The following is a 13,806-nucleotide window of genomic DNA, read 5'->3' on the forward strand; positions in this document are numbered from 1 at the left end:
GTTTATCTGAATTGTCTTAATTTCTCCCTCACTTCTCAAGGACAGTTTTGTTGCATATAAGATTCTTGATGGACAGTTTTTTCTTTGAGCACTTGAATATTTTAGCACACTTCCTCTGGCCTCCAAAGTTTCTGATGAGAAATCTTCTGATAATCTTATTGAAGAATACTTGTATGTGATAATTCACTTCTATCCTGCTGCTTTTGAGATTCTTTGTCTTTTGAAAGTTTGATTATGATGTCTTAGAATGAGACTTTTTGAATTAATCTTCAAGTTCACCTTAAATATTTATATTTATGTCTTTCAACAAATTTGGAAAGTTTTCAGCCGTTATTTTTTCAAATTTTCTCTCTGCTCTTTATATTCTCATTCTCTCTGACATCTCATTCTGGGACTGCCACAATGCATATTTTCTTTCTTTTAATTGTTCCCAGAGGTCACATAGGCTCTGTTCACTTTTTTCTTAAACTTTTTCTTTCTGTTTTTGATATTTGATCATTTCTAGTTATCTTTAAGGTATTTGATTCTTTCTTCTGCCTGCTCAAGTCTTCCTATGAATTCCTCTAGTAAATTTTTATTTTGGCTATAATTTTCACCTCCAGAATTTTTTCTTTTGGTTTTTTGCTAGGTTTTTCTTCTCTCTATTAAAATTTCCTTTTTGTTCATACTTTTAAAAAAATTTTGTTCATATCTTTCTTTTTTTTAAAGCATCTTTAAGATTGTTTTTTAAAGTTTTATTTATTATATCTGCTATTAGACCCTTTTCAGGGCTGTTTCTATTGGTTTATGGTTCCCTTTGAAGGACATTATTTTCCTGTTTTTTTTGTATGCTTTGGAAATTTTCACAGAAAAACTAGACATTTGAATCTAATACTGTAACTCTGGAAATCAGGTTATCCCACTTTCCCAGAGTTTGCTGTATTTATTTACTTCTTTGTTTGTTTGTTGTAGGCTGTCTTGGTGCTGAGGATCATCTTGAGTATAAATTTATTAATTTAAAAATATATATTTCTTTCTTTCTTTAGCTCAGGTCTTAGTTGTGGCATGTGGGGTCTTCAGCATATGGGAATCTTTTACTTGAGCCATGCAGGATCTCTAGTTGTGGCATGTGGGATATTTAGTTGGTGCATGCAAACTCTTAGTTGCAGCATGTGGAATCTATTTCCCTGACCAGGGATCAAACCCAGGCCCCCTGCATTGGCAGCATGGAGTTAGCTACTGGACCATCAGGGAAGTCCCCTGAGTATAAATTTAAGGTCTTCTCGGGTCTTTCTGAGCTTTTTCCTGGGTATGTGTGGTTAGTTTATAATTGTCTCCCATATTTGCAGTTGTTTTGAATAATCTGGTCTTTAATATCTGACTCCTAAAGAGAAAAAGAGAAAACTGAAATGGAGAGGGTAAGATGCTGGCCCTTTCAATCCTCTGCAATTCACTTTAGTCAGAGGTGGAGGAGCTTGAAACAACGGAGGAAGGTGTAACAATGACTACCCATCTTTGTTTGCACCTCTGTTATCAGAAGGAGCAATCAGTGATCATAACACAGTTTCCCATTATTTGGAAAACAAGGCTCTTTTCATCCACCCTGGCTCTCATAATCTGTGTGCAAGCAGCTCCAGGGACATATGGATAGATGGCTGCTATGTGGATGAAGATGGAGGATGGATAGCTGCTACTCTGCTAAAAGCTAAAATTCATGGAAATTAATCATAATTTATGACCCAAGTATTCCCCTGGAAACTGTAAGCCTTCAGTAGACTCCAGAGTTCTAAAATGATTACATCAGATTGATCTTGCCAGTGTCATTGCTGCCAACATGGGGATATAGATTCTGCTTACCTCCTACTATGCCATCTCTTGAGAACCCTCTAATGTAGTTTCTTATAAAAAATATTTTTCTTTTGCTTTTTTGATGTTGAACTAGCTCCAAAAATCCAATTAAATATGGTCCTTATATCTATGAATTTCTATGTAACTAACTTATTTTGCCTAACATGAATGGCATTTGACACTATCTGCCATGAATTAATTTCATTTTTGTCTCAGTTCTTCTTATAAGCTCCATATGAGCAGAGAAAATATAATTTTCTCCTTAGTAGATGTGGTAGGCTAAGTAATGCCTCCTTCCAAATTAATTTACATCCTAAACCCAGAACTTGTGAATGCTACCTGATATGAAAACAAAGACTTTGCAGATGTGATTAAGTTAAGGATCATAACATAGGAACACCATCCTGGATTATCTGAGTGGACCTTAAATACAATCACATATATCCTTTATAAAAAGGAAGCAGAGAAATATTTGACCACATAGAAGAGAAGAGTAATGTGACCAGGGAGATTGTAGTGATGTAGTTGTAATTCAAGAAATGCTGAAAGTCATAAGAAGATGAAAGTGACAAGGAAGAGAATCTACCCCAGAGCCTCTAAAGAGTGTTCAACCCTGCCAAAACATTGATGGTGGCCCAGTGATACTGATTTCAGATTTGGGCCTTGATAAGTGTAAGAGAATATATTTCTGTTTTTGTCACCAAGTTTGTGGTCATTTTTTTTTCATAGCAAAAATAGGAAACCATATAGTAAACAAAAATTGTGTTGTTTTGTTTTAGTGGGTAAATACCTGGTGTTCTTTCGAATTCCATCTAACAGACATTTCTCTGCTCTCCTTTTCTTAGTTAGACCACACATCTTCCCTGGACAATATGATCTAATTTTTTAATTTCAAAATACATCCATACCAGATGGCTCATAAATGAATCCTTAGCCCTGATCTCTCTTCTGGGCTCTGGATCTTTACATTCAACAAGTTCAGAAAATCTACATTTTGAAATCACCTAAATATCATAAATTTTACATGCTGAAAAGAGGATGAGTTATGCTCAGCAAACTTCTCCTGAGTTCCATATCTTAGTGATTAACACCAATATTCAACCATAACCCAAACAGGAAACTCAGAGTCAGCCTTAATTCTTCATTTTTCTTCACTTCCTATGTCTATTCAGGCTCTAAAGTCTTTGGATGCTTGAACCTAAAATTTTCTCCAATATATTTACGTCTATAATCTCCTGCCTCTAGCCTTGTTCAGAACACTATTATGTCTAACAAGGGTAATTTAAAAAGCCTACTAACTTTACCTCCATCATTGTGTACTATAATCCTGCTCTCTTATAGGCAGAGGACAAATTTGCTTATGCCATTCCCTTGATTAAAACAATTAGATGATGTCCCATTGTCTTTAAAATGAAGTCCAAATTCTTTTAAGAACTCTACAGTTTCCTAGTGTATCTGAGTGTGTATATATCATATCTCCAGATATATTTTCACATCTTCCCTTCAAAATCCTGCTCTCCAGCCATATTAAATTTCCATTAGAAACAGCAATGTTCTTTTCTACCTTTAGAATATTGCTTGTGCTATTCTATCTGTTGGGAATGCTCATCATCTTCCCCATTCACCTGGCAACTCAATCTTCAGATTTAATTATACATCGTGACCCAGCACATGACCCACCATATGACCCAGCAATCCCACTACTGGGCATATAACCAGAGAAAACCATAATTCAAAAAGACACATACACCCCAATGTTCACTGAAGCACTATGTACAATAATCAGGTCCTGGAAGCAACCTAAATGCCCATCAACAGAAGAATGGATAAAGAAGATGTGGTACATATATACAATGGAATATTACTCAGCCATAAAAAGGAACGAAATGGGGTCATTTGTAGAGACGTGGATGGATCTAGAGACTATCATACAAAGTGAAGTAAGTCAGAAATAGAAAAACAAATATCATATATTAACGCATATATGCGGAACCTAGAAAAATGGTACAGATGAACCAGTTTTCAGGGCAGAAACTGAGACACAGATGTAGAGAACAAATGTATGGACACCAAGGGGGAAAGGGGGTGGGAGGTGGGTGTGATGAATTGGGAAATTGGGATTGACATGTATACACTGATGTGTATAAAATGGATGACTAATAAGAACCTGCAGTATAAAAAAATAAATAAAATAAAATTAAAAATTAAAAAAATTAAAACAAATACAATATTAAGCCTACTTTATATCTTATATGTAAGTATACAACATAATTTTAAAGTATCAGTTTGTTGAAGTTTGCCTTGGGTTATATGCCTTGTGTATTATATTTGTTTTAAAATTGCAAAATCATTAATTTTTAGCTTAAAAACTTTTAATAATTGAAGAATTTGTAAAATACATAAAACAATGGTTCTTATTCCTGACAGCTTATTAAAATAATTTTAGAAGCTTGTAAAAAAAAAAAGTCTGTCTTCAAAAAAAAAAATTATACATCGTGTTTCCTCTGTGAAACCTTCTCTGATGCACTGTAGACCAGATGGGTGGCTTCCACCATGTATTTACAGCACACTCTGTATTTCCTATGGTAACACTCACCATAATTTATTCTATTCAAATGATATCCTTGTCTGTCTCTTCTAATAGACTGCAAGGATTGTAAGAGCAAGGATTACGTCTGTAGTCCCATTCTGTGTCTCACCCATAATGATCAATTAGTATATATTTGTTTGTTTAATAAATATCTATGGACAAAGAGCAAACTGAAAGGTTGTAGGGACAGCTGCAGAATTTATATACTCCCAAGAGAATCCCAGAACTTCAGTATTCTATTTACTCATAGAAATTTGCTTCAGATGTTAAAAACAGCATGGGTTGATATTTGACTCAATATTTTTTTTAATTTTAAAAACATATTTTAATAAAATAACAGAAAACTTCAGCATAAGTAGCAATATGATAGATTTTTCTTTTACGATTGTATTTTATACAATGCATAATTTTTAACTCACTACGATAAATTAAATTTAAACGTGTGGATCAGCTATACAAACTTTTAAGCTAACATGAAATGAGACTTTTTGCCAGCCGAAGTTTCAGTTTCACAGGCTTACCTTCTTGGTCCATGTTTATTTATTCAATTACTTGGATTTTGACCATATTTTCATTTTATTACCTCATAAAATTTTCATTGAAAAATGAACTTGATAATGCCAGCAATCCTAGTTCTAAGTATTATCATAGACTCACTCACTTTTTTCAGAACTGAAAACTCTTTCAGGAGAAGTGAGGCATGCAACCAAGTGTGAATGTTGTTTGATAGAAGCCAGTAGTGTAGTTCTCATTCTCCACGTCAAACAGTAGTTTACACATATGACCCAAATAAATTCACAGAGGTGATAAAAAATATTTCTGAAGGACTTATGGGAAAATGGACATGAGGTACAGGTATTCCTTTTTTCTGACTTGGGGGATTTTTATTATTATTATTATATTCTGAAATGATATGTTGATTGGAAACAGCTGCAGCCGTCATGTGGCCCTGAGGAAAGTGCCAAGAAAATCGTACATGGGCTCATAAGGAATGTACTGATTTTTCTGGGCTGCTGAAAAACAAACTTAGGTGTACCCTACTTCAAGATTTCTTAAATAAGTAGATACAATTTTTCCTCTTTCTTTGTATTTCTGATGACAGATTGAAATTACAATGGAGTAATCACAGTCCAGACATACAAAAATGGAGTCAGACGAACATCAGAATCTGGTCTCAGACACTTCTTTGCACCACTGAGAACTTGAATTTTCTCTGAACTGTATCAAACCCAAGGACACCACCAGCTGTATTTAGAACAACATCCACCAGCTGCAATTTAATATTCTTAAGATTCCCCCTTGTATCTATGCAACAATTTCTGACCCCAACTAATCCTTGCTTTATAAGCACCCTGACTTCTTGCCAGCTCCAACTATAATTCTTGACAGGCAAGAATTATGTAACTTATGTAACCAACAGTGGCCTTGAGGTTTTTGCTTTTATAAGCTTCCTCCATTTGTAGTTTGGTGGAACACAACTCAAATGTTTCTTGAATCTGTGGTTCCAGGACCGTAGTCCTAACAAAGCCCAAAATAACACCTTCAAGGTCTCTGCTTCTAAAATTTTGTTTAACACTTCTTTTTATCAGTGTTTCTCTTGTTTTAGTGTTCATAAATGCACCTTAATTGAGACAAAGACAAAAATTAATAGGCATCGTAAAAACTGTAAAACTGTAATCCCTAAAATTAAGATCTTAACTAAAATTAGTCTATCAACTCTGTGTTCAAATGTGAAGAAAAAGAATTAGATTTAAGACCGTATGTAAAATATTAAAATAACTTTAGTATTTGCATTTAATATTGAAAATATATTACATTTATTATATCTTCTTCTTGGATTGATCCCTCAATCATTATACAGTGTCATTCCTTGTCTCGTCTTTATTTTAAAGTCTGTTTTGTCTGTTATAAGCATTGCTACTCCAGCTTTCTTTTGATTTCCATTTGCATGGAATATCTTTTTCATCCCCTCACTTTCAGTCTGTATGTGCCCCTAGGTCTGAAGTGAGTCTCTTGTAGACACCATATATATGGGTCTTGTTTTTGTATACATTCAGCCAGTCTGTGTTTTTGGTTGGGGCATTTAACCCATTTACATTTAAGGTAATTATTTGTATGTATGTTCCTATTACCATTTTCTTAATTGTTTTGGGTTTGTGGGACCTAATGAAATTTAAAAGCTTTTGCACAGCAAAGGAAACCATAAACAAGGAAGCAACCTAAGTGTCAATCGACAGATGAATGGATAAAGAAGAGGTGGCACATATACACAATGGAATATTAGCCATAAAAATGAATGAAATTGAGTTATTTGTAATGAGGTGGATGGACGTAGAGTCTGTCATACAGAGTGAAGTAAGTCAGAAAGATGAAAACAAATACTGTATGCTAACACATATATGTGGAATCTAAAAAAAAAAATTGTACTGATGAACCTAGTGGCAAGGCAGGAATCAAGATACAGACATAGAGAATGGACTTGTGGACACAGTGGGGGAAGGGTAAGCTGGGGTGAAGTGAGAGAGTAGCATTGACATATATACACTACCAAATGTAAAATGGATGGCTAGTGAGGAGCCGCATAACAGGGAGATCAGCTCAATGCTTTATGATGACCTAGAGGGGTGGGATAGGGAAGGTGGGAGGGAGGCTCAAGTGGGAGGGGATATGGGGATATATACATACATATAGCTGATTCACTTCGTTTGTTGTACAGCAGAAACTAACACAACATTGTAAAGCAATTATACTCCAATAAAGATATTAAAAATATATATATTACAAATTTTATATTATTTTTAACTTCATTGTGAATAGAAACTATTTTCTAGTAAGTAAACCTTTTTTTGACCTCTACTCTGTCCACTTTCACATATACATTTAGAAATGCATAATTATGTAAAAGTAGAAGCCCATAATAAATTATCTTTATTTTAATTATCTAAGTTTTTATTTTGTGAAGCTGATTATACAAATATGTATTTTTTGAGTGTGAATGCAATTGTTATTATCCTTTCTACTTTCCATCTTCTATCATCATTTCTCCAATGTTTATAAAATTTTGTAAGTAGTAAGTTTGTTCTTCAGATAATCTGATATCAGATTGTTAAACAGAATAAAAATCTTCTGCAGTCATTGTATTGTACACATTGTAGATAATTTTGATTATCTAGACAAAGTGATACATTTTTCTCTATGTATTCAAGTATATAGGTTCTTAAGATCAAATGAAAAGGTAAAAAGAACCACTACTTTTTCCATGAAGTCTATTTATTCAGAATGTTAAAAACTATAATCAGGAAAAGTTTCTTTAACCATTTATTAAATCAGTGACTTTCAAATTCCTATCCAATATTTTGAAAAGTACTTCTAACCAATGAGATTTATTACAGATTTTTGGTTTGGGCTTTGGTTTATGTTTTCCCCCAGTATTATAATTATTATCCTTTTGTTTCTTAACCTTTGGAGAGAAAAATTTATATGTTTCTCTTTCTAACTGGGTTCTATGTCTATTGTTTAATAAAACCCAAAGTGAAGAAGCCTCATTCATGTTATTCCGCTTGGGTGCTCCAATTCACAGTATTGAAAGTCAGCTTGTCTGAATTTTCTTTAAGGATGTTACTGCACTAATGAACACTCAGGTGTAATTCACTGGAAGAAGTTTTCTGGTGGAAATTTTTTGTTACTTATGGTTAAAATGAGCATTCTACACCAACACAAAATGATTTATTACAATTTTTTGCAACACCAGCAAAATTATTCATACTTGCCAATTTTTGCTTTATGTACAAAACTTTTTTAACAGAAGTCACTGTATTCTTGATATTAATTATGGTAGAATTTACAAACAATATAAATTTTATATTAATTGAAAAAAGTTAGGGTGCTTCTTAAGGCAGCTTTTCTTGGGCAACATGACAGTGGTATAAATCTTTTCATAAAGGTTTGTTTTACTTTACTTATAATCATATTTTAAAATGTCCCCCAATCCAATCTACTAGAGAAGTTGGTTCTATTTCAAAATATGAATAAATATACATGGACTTTCTATTAATGAAAGTTAAACTGACTTTACCTACACAGAAATGTGTTGATATGATATGACACGACACTGTAAAGCATTGTTTTACACGGACTTTTTTTTTTTTTTTTTTTTTTTTGCGGTACACGGGCCTCTCACTGCTGTGGCCTCTCCCGCCACGGAGCACAGGCTCCGGATGCACAGGCCCAGCAGCCATGGCTCACGGGCCCAACCGCTCCATGGCATGCGGGATCCTCCCGGATCGGGGCACGAACCCACGTCCCCTGCATCGGCAGGCGGACTCCCAACCACTGCACCACCAGGGAAGCCCCTACAAGGACATATTTTTAACTGAATATTTCTAGATTTCACAGGCTTCCAGTTTCATTTCCTTAGATTTTGGATTGGTCTTTGTACATCTTGTGTTAAAAATGTTTTTCTTGACACTTGCATTAGACTCGTATATATAATAGCATACCTCATTTCATTGTTTTTGTAATACATATAATAAATATATCAGTGGTAGAAAGAACTCAGTTTGCCATTTTAAAGAAAGCTGGATGTCACTTTTGTCCTTGATAGCTCATCAGGCAATATTAAAAAGAAGCCTCTAAAGAAACATTAGTAACATTCTGTTTGCTGCATTAGGCAAAATTCTATCAACTGAATGATAGTTTCCTCTGTATTTTATTACCCCAAACACATGAAACTTGTAGTTTAACGAAGAAGAATCTCTTCAAAATAAATTTATTTTCTGGCATGAACTTTTCAGGGTTCTGTACTTTACTCACAATAACTCTGGAGCTTCTTGTGGAAAAGGTTAACGTGGATCTACAGACTTAAATGAATTAGAATCACAGTTTTATATCCCCCTCTCTAGGATGATATAAACACCCTGCTTAGCATCAATCCAGGGACCTACATTTGACTACTCTAGTCTAAGAGAACACACTAGTTACTGGAGTGGCTGGCTCACCACCATCAATAAGTGGTGATGTGGTTGCTCATCTCGGAGACCAGAGTCTTAACTGGGCATCAGTAATGTCTAGTGTTAGGTACAGTTTTGACTTTGATTAGCTTTGAGAGAAGAGCACTTTGCTTCATTTCTCTGGGCTTCAGCTCTGGCCGGTGTAATTAGGGAATTGAACTAGATGATTTCCTGTCAAAATCCTTTGACATGAAACGTGATCAGTTTTCAATATGTTTTACTCTCCTAGAAAATATCATTTTATTAAAGCTATTGGATCTATTTATATGCTGTGAGGAACAATGTATTTTGTCCCCACTAGGTTTTGAATCACGGGAAAGCTAACATCATTGACACAATGCTTAGAGTAGGGGACTATAATCTTTATGACGTTAAATATATTTATCTGTTTCATTCACTGATTTATTTCCAGTCTAGAAAATGTTAAACATGTAGCTAGAAATTCAGTAAATATGTTGAATAAATGAATTAATGAATGAGCCATCACACAAAGCTTCCTGCTCATTAACGATAAAGCCAGCCTGCTCTTTCTCAAAGAGTCATTCTTTATTTGTCCATGGATTGGAAAGAAATACAGATCTTCCTGGACTTATGATCAGGTTATGTCCAAATAAACCCATTGTAAATTGAAACTATGATAGGTTGAAAGTGCATTTAATACACCTAACTTGCCAAACATCATAGCTTCACCTAGCCTACCTTAAACATTCTCAGAACTTTTACATTAGACTACTCTTGGGCAAAATTATCTAACACAAAGCCTATTTTATAATGCCACGTTGAATATTTCAGTTTATTTAGTTTTGTACTGAATGTGAAAATGGAATTGTTTTGTGGATACATATGGTTGTAAGTGTATCAGCTGTTTACCTACCCTCATGATCATGTGGCAGACTGGGAGCTGCAGCTTGCTGCCCCTGCCTGGCATCACTAGAGAGTATTAAAATGCATATTGCTAGCCTGAGAAAAGATCAAAATTTAAAATTCACAGTATGTTTTCTATTGAATGAGTTTTGCTTTAACACCATTATAAAGCTGAAAAATCATAAATTGAACCATCCTAAGTTGAAGACCATCTGTACTGATTTCCTTCCAACCCACATAGACAAATCCCCAATGTGATCTCAGCAAATTTTGGTCACAGGATGGGAAGGTCTTTGCATTATACAATCCATTAAATGGTGGTGATGATGATGGTGGTGGTGATGACACTTAATCATAAAGATGCGTCTGAAGCACTTAATATCCTTACAACAATCCTATGAAATATATGTTCTTTTCTTACTACCACTTTTAACAGAAGATGAAACTGAAGCACAAACAGCTTAACTTGCTCAAGGTCATAAAACTTTGCAGATCAAATACTTGCCAGTCTTCTCTACTTATAAGACTCCTTCCATTACACACACACACATACACACACACACACAAACACACACCTCCAAATATCATTCCAGGTAACTCTGTGTTTAAGGAGACTTTGCCATGTAGCCATATGCATTACCCATAGCACCACCTTAAATTTCAAATATAAGAAAAGGAGTCAGAACTCAGAATCTTTGCTCTAATTCAAGGAACAATTAGTCATTTTGTAGCTGTCAATGTACCAAACAGAGTCAATCAACATGTTCTGTGATTCATTGAAAACAGAAGCAAAATTTCACAACTTAACATAGTTTTCTTTTGCCTTTTGCAATAAATATATTTTTATCCATAATATTTTTTTGAAATTTGTAAGGTACCTTAATCACTTAAAAGATTGTCTTAGAATAAAAAAAAAATTAGTCATATCAGACTCAGTGATTAATGTTAGTTCTTTGTATTCATTTCCTAGGGCTTCTTTTACAAAGTATCTCAAACTAGGAGGCTTAAATGATGAAAGTTATTTTTTCACAGTTCTGGAAGCTAGAAGTTGTTGAAACTTAAAGTTTTGGCACTGTTGGTTCTTTCTGAGGGCTCTGAAGGGGCATCTGTTTTATGCCTCTCCCGTAGCTTCTGGTGGCAACCAGCAATCACTGGTATTCCTTGTTTTGTAGATGCATTACTTTAATCTCTACCTCTGTTCTTACTTGATACTTTTGCTGTGTGTTCTGGTGTCCAAATTTCCCTTTTCTTATAAAGGCAACAGTCATTTTGTGTAAGGGCTCAGTGCTAATGACCTCACCTTATCTTAATTAAATATGCAAAGATCTTACTTCTAAATAAGGTCACATTCAGAGAAACTGGCGTTTAGGAATTTAACGTATCTTTTTGGAGAACACAACTCAACCCATAATGCTATTTTTATGAAATAAACATTTTCCCCACAATAATACTAAACACTAAATTGACCTCATTTTCAAAACATTATTTTTAAAATTAATTTTTATATAATGGTTAATATATGTCATGCATTTTGCTATACAATTTACCTATACCAGCTCATAAAATTGATACCCCAAGTTCAGATAGTAGGGATTTGGACCAAGGAAGTATGGCTCCAGAACCTACTCCATTGATCTCATACCACATTCCTCCTTCAGGCTGACACACTCCTGCATCTTTATTTTTCTTTCTTCCTTTCCTCTCACTCTACCATCTCAGGATTCTTCCAATCTGTCCTACAGGTCATCCTCTATGTTGCTGCCATATGCATTCTAGACATTCTTCCCATTCTTCCTCATTGCTCAAAACTGACAAAGTGATATTATTTTCTGATTGCCAAGATTTCAAGAAATGAAACTTAAACTAGCCTGCTGAAATACATATGAATAGTAATGAGTATATAGGTTATCCTTTCTAGGTTTCAATTTTTAAAGCTTTATATATATATATATATATATATATATATATATATATATATATATATATCCTAACCAAAAGGACTAGTAATTATTTTAGTAGAAATTCAGAAGTTTGGATTCAAAAAGGTTTCATACTGAATTTTTGATCTGCTGCAAAGTAAGTGACACACTGAGTTACATTTAATTTGTATAAAATAGGGATATATAAAAAGCAATTTAAACTTATTATTCTCTTTTAACAGACTAGAAACCTGGGGTAAATGAAGGTTGGGTAACTTGCTCCATCTAATTAATAGAAGACATCTCAATTCTGCATTGAACTATCCCATACTACTTTTGTAAGATTATTTATAAGAATTAAATGAGATAATACATTTATAAATCATCTCTCTGTGAATTTCTTCATCATATGTTTTCCTGTTTTTTTTTTCCTTAAATTATGTCTGTTTGGCATAAAACAGCACATTCCATTACTTAGTCACACTATAATTTTCCTAAAGACCTCCCTGCCATTGCAAATCATATATCAACAGTATATACTTTTATTTTTAAGTAGTCCTCATATCCCCATGTCAGAACTAAACCCAAATTGAGAACAGATGAATGAATGAATGAATAAAAAAAAAGTTTACTATTGTAAAACATATTTTAAAACATGCTTGATTTGTGGATATAGAAAAATCCTTGCATCCCTGGGATAAATCCCACTTGATCATGGTGTATGATCTTTTTAACGTATTGCTGGATTTGGAATGCTAGTATTTTGTTGAGGATTTTTGCATCTATGTTCATCAGTTATATTGGCTTGTAAATTTCTTTTTTTGTGTGGTATCTCTGTCTGGTTTTGGTATCTGAGTGATGGTGGCCACATAGAATGAGTTTGGGAGTTTTCTTCCTCTGCAATTTTTTGGAACAGTTTCAGAAGGAGAGGTGTTAACTCTACTCTAAATGTGTGATAACATTCAACTGTAAAGCCATCTGACCCTGGACTTTTATTGGGAATTTTTAACTCACAGTTTTAATTTCAGTATTTGTGATTGGTCTGTTCATATTTTGTATTTCTTCCTGGTTCAGTTTTGGGAGACTGGACATTTTTAAGAATTTGTCCCTTTCTTCCACTTTGTTCAATTTATTGGCATATAGTTGCTTTTAGTAGTCTCTTATGATCCTTTGTATTTCTGTGGTGTAAGTTGTAACTTCTCCTTTTTCATTTCTAATTTTATTGATTTGAGTCCTCTCCCTTTTTTTCTTGATGAATCTGGCTAAAGGTTTATCAATTTTGTTTATTTTTTAAGAGCTTTTAGTTTCATTGATCTTTTCTATTATTTTCTTCATCTCTACTTCATTTATTTCTGCTCTGACCTTTATGATTTCTTTCCTTCTACTAACTTTAAGTTTGGTTTGTTCTTTCTCTAGGCACTTTAGGTGTAAGGTTAGGTTGTTTATTTGAGATTTTTCTTATTTCCTGAGGTAAGATTGTATTGCTATAAACTTCTCTCTTAGAACTGCTTTTGCAGTATCCCATAAGTTTTGAATCATTGTGCTTTCATTTTCATTTGTCTCTAGATATGTTTTGATTTCCTCTTTGATTTCTTCA

The sequence above is a fragment of the Stenella coeruleoalba genome (assembly GCF_951394435.1).
Source record: "Stenella coeruleoalba genome assembly, chromosome: 4".
NCBI classification, from domain to species: Eukaryota; Metazoa; Chordata; class Mammalia; order Artiodactyla; family Delphinidae; genus Stenella; species Stenella coeruleoalba.